Genomic DNA, 11,260 nt, shown 5'->3' on the forward strand with positions numbered 1-11,260 from the left:
TTTCTGGTTAATAGAGCCCTTACCCTAGGCGTAACTCAAACCTTAACCCTAGGAAGGAAAATCAGCCTATGGTTCGGGATGGTCTCATGGAAATATCAGTGGTGGCAGCCAAGTTGCGTCACTTTTGCGCTCCCCTTGGGCTGCCTTTCGCAGCTGCAGTGTGCCTGGAGCCCAGGGCTTCCTGGTTTTAAAAGTCCTAGGCCTAAGCCTAACAGTAACCCTAGGAAGGTAAATCAGCCGGGTATTAGGGTTCTTCCTAAGGGAAAAGCCGTGAAAGCAGCCATGTTGTGGCACTTCTGCACTCCCTTTGGGATGCCTTTGGCAGATGAAGTAAGCCTGGAACTCAGGGCTTCCTGGTTAAAAAAATCCAAGCCCTAGGCTGAACCCTAACCCTAACCCTAGGCAGATAAATCAGCCTAGGTATAGGGATGGTGCCAAGGAAAAAGCTGTGAAAGCTGCCATGTTGTTGCACTTTTGTACTCCCCTTGGGATGCCTTGAACAGCTGCAGTGTGCCTGGAGCTAAGGGCTTCCTAGTTTTAAAAATCCTAGCCCTAGGCCTAAGCCTAACAGTAACCCTGGGAAGGTAAATCAGCCTGGTGTTAGGCATCTTGCCAAGGAAAAAGCCGTGAAAGCAGCCATGTTGTGGCACTTTTGCACTCCCTTTTGGATGCCTTTCACAGCTCCAGTGTGCCTGGAACTCAGGGCTTCCTGATTTTAAAAATCCTAGCCCTAGGCCGAACCCCAACCCTATGACGAGAAAGGCAAATCAGCCAGGAATTAGGCATGTCCCCAAGGAAAAAGCTGTGGAGGCAGGCATGTTGTGGTACTTTTGCGCTCTTCTTGGCTAGTCCTTCGCAGCTGCTGTGTTCTTGGAACTCAGGGCTTTCTGGTTAATAGACCCTTACCCTAGGCGTAACTCAAACCTTAACCCTAGGAAGGAAAATCAGCCTATGGTTCGGGGTGGTCTCATGGAAATATCAGTGGTGGCAGCCAAGTTGCGTCATTTTTGCGCTCCCCTTGGGATGCCTTTCGCAGCTGCAGTGTGCCTGGAGCCCAGGGCTTCCTGGTTTTAAAAGTCCTAGGCCTAAGCCTAACAGTAACCCTAGGAAGGTAAATCAGCCGGGTATTAGGGTTCTTCCTAAGGGAAAAGCCGTGAAAGCAGCCATGTTGTGGCACTTCTGCACTCCCTTTGGGATGCCTTTGGCAGATGAAGTAAGCCTGGAACTCAGGGCTTCCTGGTTAAAAAAATCCAAGCCCTAGGCTGAACCCTAACCCTAACCCTAGGCAGATAAATCAGCCTAGGTATAGGGATGGTGCCAAGGAAAAAGCTGTGAAAGCTGCCATGTTGTTGCACTTTTGTACTCCCCTTGGGATGCCTTGAACAGCTGCAGTGTGCCTGGAGCTAAGGGCTTCCTAGTTTTAAAAATCCTAGCCCTAGGCCTAAGCCTAACAGTAACCCTGGGAAGGTAAATCAGCCTGGTGTTAGGCATCTTGCCAAGGAAAAAGCCGTGAAAGCAGCCATGTTGTGGCACTTTTGCACTCCCTTTTGGATGCCTTTCACAGCTCCAGTGTGCCTGGAACTCAGGGCTTCCTGATTTTAAAAATCCTAGCCCTAGGCCGAACCCCAACCCTATGACGAGAAAGGCAAATCAGCCAGGAATTAGGCATGTCCCCAAGGAAAAAGCTGTGGAGGCAGGCATGTTGTGGTACTTTTGCGCTCTTCTTGGCTAGTCCTTCGCAGCTGCTGTGTTCTTGGAACTCAGGGCTTTCTGGTTAATAGACCCTTACCCTAGGCGTAACTCAAACCTTAACCCTAGGAAGGAAAATCAGCCTATGGTTCGGGATGGTCTCATGGAAATATCAGTGGTGGCAGCCAAGTTGCGTCACTTTTGCGCTCCCCTTGGGCTGCCTTTCGCAGCTGCAGTGTGCCTGGAGCCCAGGGCTTCCTGGTTTTAAAAGTCCTAGGCCTAAGCCTAACAGTAACCCTAGGAAGGTAAATCAGCCGGGTATTAGGGTTCTTCCTAAGGGAAAAGCCGTGAAAGCAGCCATGTTGTGGCACTTCTGCACTCCCTTTGGGATGCCTTTGGCAGATGAAGTAAGCCTGGAACTCAGGGCTTCCTGGTTAAAGAAATCCAAGCCCTAGGCTGAACCCTAACGCTAACCCTAGGCAGATAAATCAGCCTAGGTATAGGGATGGTGCCAAGGAAAAAGCTGTGAAAGCTGCCATGTTGTTGCACTTTTGTACTCCCCTTGGGATGCCTTGAACAGCTGCAGTGTGCCTGGAGCTAAGGGCTTCCTAGTTTTAAAAATCCTAGCCCTAGGCCTAAGCCTAACAGTAACCCTGGGAAGGTAAATCAGCCTGGTGTTAGGCTTCTTGCCAAGGAAAAAGCCGTGAAAGCAGCCATGTTGTGGCACTTTTGCACTCCCTTTTGGATGCCTTTCACAGCTCCAGTGTGCCTGGAACTCAGGGCTTCCTGATTTTAAAAATCCTAGCCCTAGGCCGAACCCCAACACTAAGACGAGAAAGGCAAATCAGCCAGGAATTAGGCATGTCCCCAAGGAAAAAGCTGTGGAGGCAGGCATGTTGTGGTACTTTTGCGCTCTTCTTGGCTAGTCCTTCGCAGCTGCTGTGTTCTTGGAACTCAGGGCTTTCTGGTTAATAGAGCCCTTACCCTAGGCGTAACTCAAACCTTAACCCTAGGAAGGAAAATCAGCCTATGGTTCCGGATGGTCTCATGGAAATATCAGTGGTGGCAGCCAAGTTGCGTCACTTTTGCGCTCCCCTTGGGCTGCCTTTCGCAGCTGCAGTGTGCCTGGAGCCCAGGGCTTCCTGGTTTTAAAAGTCCTAGGCCTAAGCCTAACAGTAACCCTAGGAAGGTAAATCAGCCGGGTATTAGGGTTCTTCCTAAGGGAAAAGCCGTGAAAGCAGCCATGTTGTGGCACTTCTGCACTCCCTTTGGGATGCCTTTGGCAGATGAAGTAAGCCTGGAACTCAGGGCTTCCTGGTTAAAAAAATCCAAGCCCTAGGCTGAACCCTAACCCTAACCCTAGGCAGATAAATCAGCCTAGGTATAGGGATGGTGCCAAGGAAAAAGCTGTGAAAGCTGCCATGTTGTTGCACTTTTGTACTCCCCTTGGGATGCCTTGAACAGCTGCAGTGTGCCTGGAGCTAAGGGCTTCCTAGTTTTAAAAATCCTAGCCCTAGGCCTAAGCCTAACAGTAACCCTGGGAAGGTAAATCAGTCTGGTGTTAGACGTCTTGCCAAGGAAAAAGCCGTGAAAGCAGCCATGTTGTGGCACTTTTGCACTCCCTTTTGGATGCCTTTCACAGCTCCAGTGTGCCTGGAACTCAGGGCTTCCTGATTTTAAAAATCCTAGCCCTAGGCCGAACCCCAACCCTATGACGAGAAAGGCAAATCAGCCAGGAATTAGGCATGTCCCCAAGGAAAAAGCTGTGGAGGCTGGCATGTTGTGGTACTTTTGCGCTCTTCTTGGCTAGTCCTTCGCAGCTGCTGTGTTCTTGGAACTCAGGGCTTTCTGGTTAATAGACCCTTACCCTAGGCGTAACTCAAACCTTAACCCTAGGAAGGAAAATCAGCCTATGGTTCGGGGTGGTCTCATGGAAATATCAGTGGTGGCAGCCAAGTTGCGTCATTTTTGCGCTCCCCTTGGGATGCCTTTCGCAGCTGCAGTGTGCCTGGAGCCCAGGGCTTCCTGGTTTTAAAAGTCCTAGGCCTAAGCCTAACAGTAACCCTAGGAAGGTAAATCAGCCGGGTATTAGGGTTCTTCCTAAGGGAAAAGCCGTGAAAGCAGCCATGTTGTGGCACTTCTGCACTCCCTTTGGGATGCCTTTGGCAGATGAAGTAAGCCTGGAACTCAGGGCTTCCTGGTTAAAAAAATCCAAGCCCTAGGCTGAACCCTAACCCTAACCCTAGGCAGATAAATCAGCCTAGGTATAGGGATGGTGCCAAGGAAAAAGCTGTGAAAGCTGCCATGTTGTTGCACTTTTGTACTCCCCTTGGGATGCCTTGAACAGCTGCAGTGTGCCTGGAGCTAAGGGCTTCCTAGTTTTAAAAATCCTAGTCCTACGCCTAAGCCTAACAGTAACCCTGGGAAGGTAAATCAGCCTGGTGTTAGGCATCTTGCCAAGGAAAAAGCCGTGAAAGCAGCCATGTTGTGGCACTTTTGCACTCCCTTTTGGATGCCTTTCACAGCTCCAGTGTGCCTGGAACTCAGGGCTTCCTGCTTTTAAAAATCCTAGCCCTAGGCCGAACCCCAACCCTAAGACGAGAAAGGCAAATCAGCCAGGAATTAGGCATGTCCCCAAGGAAAAAGCTGTGGAGGCAGGCATGTTGTGGTACTTTTGCGCTCTTCTTGGCTAGTCCTTCGCAGCTGCTGTGTTCTAGGAACTCAGGGCTTTCTGGTTAATAGACCCTTACCCTAGGCGTAACTCAAACCTTAACCCTAGGAAGGAAAATCAGCTTATGGTTCGGGATGGTCTCTAGGAAATATCAGTGGTGGCAGCCAAGTTGCGTCACTTTTGCGCTCCCCTTGGGATGCCTTTCGCAGCTGCAGTGTGCCTGGAGCCCAGGGCTTCCTGGTTTTAAAAGTCCTAGGCCTAAGCCTAACAGTAACCCTAGGAAGGTAAATCAGCCGGGTATTAGGGTTCTTCCTAAGGGAAAAGCCGTGAAAGCAGCCATGTTGTGGCACTTCTGCACTCCCTTTGGGATGCCTTTGGCAGATGAAGTAAGCCTGGAACTCAGGGCTTCCTGGTTAAAGAAATCCAAGCCCTAGGCTGAACCCTAACGCTAACCCTAGGCAGATAAATCAGCCTAGGTATAGGGATGGTGCCAAGGAAAAAGCTGTGAAAGCTGCCATGTTGTTGCACTTTTGTACTCCCCTTGGGATGCCTTGAACAGCTGCAGTGTGCCTGGAGCTAAGGGCTTCCTAGTTTTAAAAATCCTAGCCCTAGGCCTAAGCCTAACAGTAACCCTGGGAAGGTAAATCAGCCTGGTGTTAGGCGTCTTGCCAAGGAAAAAGCCGTGAAAGCAGCCATGTTGTGGCACTTTTGCACTCCCTTTTGGATGCCTTTCACAGCTCCAGTGTGCCTGGAACTCAGGGCTTCCTGATTTTAAAAATCCTAGCCCTAGGCCGAACCCCAACCCTATGACGAGAAAGGCAAATCAGCCAGGAATTAGGCATGTCCCCAAGGAAAAAGCTGTGGAGGCAGGCATGTTGTGCTACTTTTGCGCTCTTCTTGGCTAGTCCTTCACAGCTGCTGTGTTCTTGGAACTCAGGGCTTTCTGGTTAATAGACCCTTACCCTAGGCGTAACTCAAACCTTAACCCTAGGAAGGAAAATCAGCCTATGGTTCGGGATGGTCTCATGGAAATATCGGTGGTGGCAGCCAAGTTGCGTCACTTTTGCGCTCCCCTTGGGATGCCTTTCGCAGCTGCAGTGTGCCTGGAGCCCAGGGCTTCCTGGTTTTAAAAGTCCTAGGCCTAAGCCTAACAGTAACCCTAGGAAGGTAAATCAGCCGGGTATTAGGGTTCTTCCTAAGGGAAAAGCCGTGAAAGCAGCCATGTTGTGGCACTTCTGCACTCCCTTTGGGATGCCTTTGGCAGATGAAGTAAGCCTGGAACTCAGGGCTTCCTGGTTAAAGAAATCCAAGCCCTAGGCTGAACCCTAACCCTAACCCTAGGCAGATAAATCAGCCTAGGTATAGGGATGGTGCCAAGGAAAAAGCTGTGAAAGCTGCCATGTTGTTGCACTTTTGTACTCCCCTTGGGATGCCTTGAACAGCTGCAGTGTGCCTGGAGCTAAGGGCTTCCTAGTTTTAAAAATCCTAGCCCTAGGCCTAAGCCTAACAGTAACCCTGGGAAGGTAAATCAGCCTGGTGTTAGGCTTCTTGCCAAGGAAAAAGCCGTGAAAGCAGCCATGTTGTGGCACTTTTGCACTCCCTTTTGGATGCCTTTCACAGCTCCAGTGTGCCTGGAACTCAGGGCTTCCTGATTTTAAAAATCCTAGCCCTAGGCCGAACCCCAACCCTAAGACGAGAAAGGCAAATCAGCCAGGAATTAGGCATGTCCCCAAGGAAAAAGCTGTGGAGGCAGGCATGTTGTGGTACTTTTGCGCTCTTCTTGGCTAGTCCTTCGCAGCTGCTGTGTTCTTGGAACTCAGGGCTTTCTGGTTAATAGACCCTTACCCTAGGCGTAAATCAAACCTTAACCCTAGGAAGGAAAATCAGCCTATGGTTCGGGATGGTCTCATGGAAATATCAGTGGTGGCAGCCAAGTTGCGTCACTTTTGCGCTCCCCTTGGGATGCCTTTCGCAGCTGCAGTGTGCCTGGAGCCCAGGGCTTCCTGGTTTTAAAAGTCCTAGGCCTAAGCCTAACAGTAACCCTAGGAAGGTAAATCAGCCGGGTATTAGGGTTCTTCCTAAGGGAAAAGCCGTGAAAGCAGCCATGTTGTGGCACTTCTGCACTCCCTTTGGGATGCCTTTGGCAGATGAAGTAAGCCTGGAACTCAGGGCTTCCTGGTTAAAAAAATCCAAGCCCTAGGCTGAACCCTAACCCTAACCCTAGGCAGATAAATCAGCCTAGGTATAGGGATGGTGCCAAGGAAAAAGCTGTGAAAGCTGCCATGTTGTTGCACTTTTGTACTCCCCTTGGGATGCCTTGAACAGCTGCAGTGTGCCTGGAGCCCAGGGCTTCCTAGTTTTAAAAATCCTAGCCCTAGGCCTAAGCCTAACAGTAACCCTGGGAAGGTAAATCAGCCTGGTGTTAGGCATCTTGCCAAGGAAAAAGCCGTGAAAGCAGCCATGTTGTGGCACTTTTGCACTCCCTTTTGGATGCCTTTCACAGCTCCAGTGTGCCTGGAACTCAGGGCTTCCTGATTTTAAAAATCCTAGCCCTAGGCCGAACCCCAACCCTATGACGAGAAAGGCAAATCAGCCAGGAATTAGGCATGTCCCCAAGGAAAAAGCTGTGGAGGCAGGCATGTTGTGGTACTTTTGCGCTCTTCTTGGCTAGTCCTTCGCAGCTGCTGTGTTCTTGGAACTCAGGGCTTTCTGGTTAATAGACCCTTACCCTAGGCGTAACTCAAACCTTAACCCTAGGAAGGAAAATCAGCCTATGGTTCGGGATGGTCTCATGGAAATATCAGTGGTGGCAGCCAAGTTGCGTCACTTTTGCGCTCCCCTTGGGATGCCTTTCGCAGCTGCAGTGTGCCTGGAGCCCAGGGCTTCCTGGTTTTAAAAGTCCTAGGCCTAAGCCTAACAGTAACCCTAGGAAGGTAAATCAGCCGGGTATTAGGGTTCTTCCTAAGGGAAAAGCCGTGAAAGCAGCCATGTTGTGGCACTTCTGCACTCCCTTTGGGATGCCTTTGGCAGATGAAGTAAGCCTGGAACTCAGGGCTTCCTGGTTAAAGAAATCCAAGCCCTAGGCTGAACCCTAACGCTAACCCTAGGCAGATAAATCAGCCTAGGTATAGGGATGGTGCCAAGGAAAAAGCTGTGAAAGCTGCCATGTTGTTGCACTTTTGTACTCCCCTTGGGATGCCTTGAACAGCTGCAGTGTGCCTGGAGCTAAGGGCTTCCTAGTTTTAAAAATCCTAGCCCTAGGCCTAAGCCTAACAGTAACCCTGGGAAGGTAAATCAGCCTGGTGTTAGGCTTCTTGCCAAGGAAAAAGCCGTGAAAGCAGCCATGTTGTGGCACTTTTGCACTCCCTTTTGGATGCCTTTCACAGCTCCAGTGTGCCTGGAACTCAGGGCTTCCTGATTTTAAAAATCCTAGCCCTAGGCCGAACCCCAACACTAAGACGAGAAAGGCAAATCAGCCAGGAATTAGGCATGTCCCCAAGGAAAAAGCTGTGGAGGCAGGCATGTTGTGGTACTTTTGCGCTCTTCTTGGCTAGTCCTTCGCAGCTGCTGTGTTCTTGGAACTCAGGGCTTTCTGGTTAATAGAGCCCTTACCCTAGGCGTAACTCAAACCTTAACCCTAGGAAGGAAAATCAGCCTATGGTTCCGGATGGTCTCATGGAAATATCAGTGGTGGCAGCCAAGTTGCGTCACTTTTGCGCTCCCCTTGGGCTGCCTTTCGCAGCTGCAGTGTGCCTGGAGCCCAGGGCTTCCTGGTTTTAAAAGTCCTAGGCCTAAGCCTAACAGTAACCCTAGGAAGGTAAATCAGCCGGGTATTAGGGTTCTTCCTAAGGGAAAAGCCGTGAAAGCAGCCATGTTGTGGCACTTCTGCACTCCCTTTGGGATGCCTTTGGCAGATGAAGTAAGCCTGGAACTCAGGGCTTCCTGGTTAAAAAAATCCAAGCCCTAGGCTGAACCCTAACCCTAACCCTAGGCAGATAAATCAGCCTAGTTATAGGGATGGTGCCAAGGAAAAAGCTGTGAAAGCTGCCATGTTGTTGCACTTTTGTACTCCCCTTGGGATGCCTTGAACAGCTGCAGTGTGCCTGGAGCTAAGGGCTTCCTAGTTTTAAAAATCCTAGCCCTAGGCCTAAGCCTAACAGTAACCCTGGGAAGGTAAATCAGCCTGGTGTTAGGCGTCTTGCCAAGGAAAAAGCCGTGAAAGCAGCCATGTTGTGGCACTTTTGCACTCCCTTTTGGATGCCTTTCACAGCTCCAGTGTGCCTGGAACTCAGGGCTTCCTGATTTTAAAAATCCTAGCCCTAGGCCGAACCCCAACCCTATGACGAGAAAGGCAAATCAGCCAGGAATTAGGCATGTCCCCAAGGAAAAAGCTGTGGAGGCAGGCATGTTGTGGTACTTTTGCGCTCTTCTTGGCTAGTCCTTCGCAGCTGCTGTGTTCTTGGAACTCAGGGCTTTCTGGTTAATAGACCCTTACCCTAGGCGTAACTCAAACCTTAACCCTAGGAAGGAAAATCAGCCTATGGTTCGGGATGGTCTCATGGAAATATCAGTGGTGGCAGCCAAGTTGCGTCATTTTTGCGCTCCCCTTGGGATGCCTTTCGCAGCTGCAGTGTGCCTGGAGCCCAGGGCTTCCTGGTTTTAAAAGTCCTAGGCCTAAGCCTAACAGTAACCCTAGGAAGGTAAATCAGCCGGGTATTAGGGTTCTTCCTAAGGGAAAAGCCGTGAAAGCAGCCATGTTGTGGCACTTCTGCACTCCCTTTGGGATGCCTTTGGCAGATGAAGTAAGCCTGGAACTCAGGGCTTCCTGGTTAAAAAAATCCAAGCCCTAGGCTGAACCCTAACCCTAACCCTAGGCAGATAAATCAGCCTAGGTATAGGGATGGTGCCAAGGAAAAAGCTGTGAAAGCTGCCATGTTGTTGCACTTTTGTACTCCCCTTGGGATGCCTTGAACAGCTGCAGTGTGCCTGGAGCTAAGGGCTTCCTAGTTTTAAAAATCCTAGCCCTAGGCCTAAGCCTAACAGTAACCCTGGGAAGGTAAATCAGCCTGGTGTTAGGCATCTTGCCAAGGAAAAAGCCGTGAAAGCAGCCATGTTGTGGCACTTTTGCACTCCCTTTTGGATGCCTTTCACAGCTCCAGTGTGCCTGGAACTCAGGGCTTCCTGCTTTTAAAAATCCTAGCCCTAGGCCGAACCCCAACCCTAAGACGAGAAAGGCAAATCAGCCAGGAATTAGGCATGTCCCCAAGGAAAAAGCTGTGGAGGCAGGCATGTTGTGGTACTTTTGCGCTCTTCTTGGCTAGTCCTTCGCAGCTGCTGTGTTCTAGGAACTCAGGGCTTTCTGGTTAATAGACCCTTACCCTAGGCGTAACTCAAACCTTAACCCTAGGAAGGAAAATCAGCTTATGGTTCGGGATGGTCTCTAGGAAATATCGGTGGTGGCAGCCAAGTTGCGTCACTTTTGCGCTCCCCTTGGGATGCCTTTCGCAGCTGCAGTGTGCCTGGAGCCCAGGGCTTCCTGGTTTTAAAAGTCCTAGGCCTAAGCCTAACAGTAACCCTAGGAAGGTAAATCAGCCGGGTATTAGGGTTCTTCCTAAGGGAAAAGCCGTGAAAGCAGCCATGTTGTGGCACTTCTGCACTCCCTTTGGGATGCCTTTGGCAGATGAAGTAAGCCTGGAACTCAGGGCTTCCTGGTTAAAAAAATCCAAGCCCTAGGCTGAACCCTAACCCTAACCCTAGGCAGATAAATCAGCCTAGGTATAGGGATGGTGCCAAGGAAAAAGCTGTGAAACCTGCCATGTTGTTGCACTTTTGTACTCCCCTTGGGATGCCTTGAACAGCTGCAGTGTGCCTGGAGCTAAGGGCTTCCTAGTTTTAAAAATCCTAGCCCTAGGCCTAAGCCTAACAGTAACCCTGGGAAGGTAAATCAGCCTGGTGTTAGGCGTCTTGCCAAGGAAAAAGCCGTGAAAGCAGCCATGTTGTGGCACTTTTGCACTCCCTTTTGGATGCCTTTCACAGCTCCAGTGTGCCTGGAACTCAGGGCTTCCTGATTTTAAAAATCCTAGCCCTAGGCCGAACCCCAACCCTATGACGAGAAAGGCAAATCAGCCAGGAATTAGGCATGTCCCCAAGGAAAAAGCTGTGGAGGCAGGCATGTTGTGGTACTTTTGCGCTCTTCTTGGCTAGTCCTTCACAGCTGCTGTGTTCTTGGAACTCAGGGCTTTCTGGTTAATAGACCCTTACCCTAGGCGTAACTCAAACCTTAACCCTAGGAAGGAAAATCAGCCTATGGTTCGGGATGGTCTCATGGAAATATCAGTGGTGGCAGCCAAGTTGCGTCACTTTTGCGCTCCCCTTGGGATGCCTTTCGCAGCTGCAGTGTGCCTGGAGCCCAGGGCTTCCTGGTTTTAAAAGTCCTAGGCCTAAGCCTAACAGTAACCCTAGGAAGGTAAATCAGCCGGGTATTAGGGTTCTTCCTAAGGGAAAAGCCGTGAAAGCAGCCATGTTGTGGCACTTCTGCACTCCCTTTGGGATGCCTTTGGCAGATGAAGTAAGCCTGGAACTCAGGGCTTCCTGGTTAAAGAAATCCAAGCCCTAGGCTGAACCCTAACCCTAACCCTAGGCAGATAAATCAGCCTAGGTATAGGGATGGTGCCAAGGAAAAAGCTGTGAAAGCTGCCATGTTGTTGCACTTTTGTACTCCCCTTGGGATGCCTTGAACAGCTGCAGTGTGCCTGGAGCTAAGGGCTTCCTAGTTTTAAAAATCCTAGCCCTAGGCCTAAGCCTAACAGTAACCCTGGGAAGGTAAATCAGCCTGGTGTTAGGCATCTTGCCAAGGAAAAAGCCGTGAAAGCAGCCATGTTGTGGCACTTTTGCACTCCC

The sequence above is a fragment of the Ammospiza nelsoni genome, unplaced genomic scaffold (assembly GCF_027579445.1).
Source record: "Ammospiza nelsoni isolate bAmmNel1 unplaced genomic scaffold, bAmmNel1.pri scaffold_51, whole genome shotgun sequence".
NCBI classification, from domain to species: Eukaryota; Metazoa; Chordata; class Aves; order Passeriformes; family Passerellidae; genus Ammospiza; species Ammospiza nelsoni.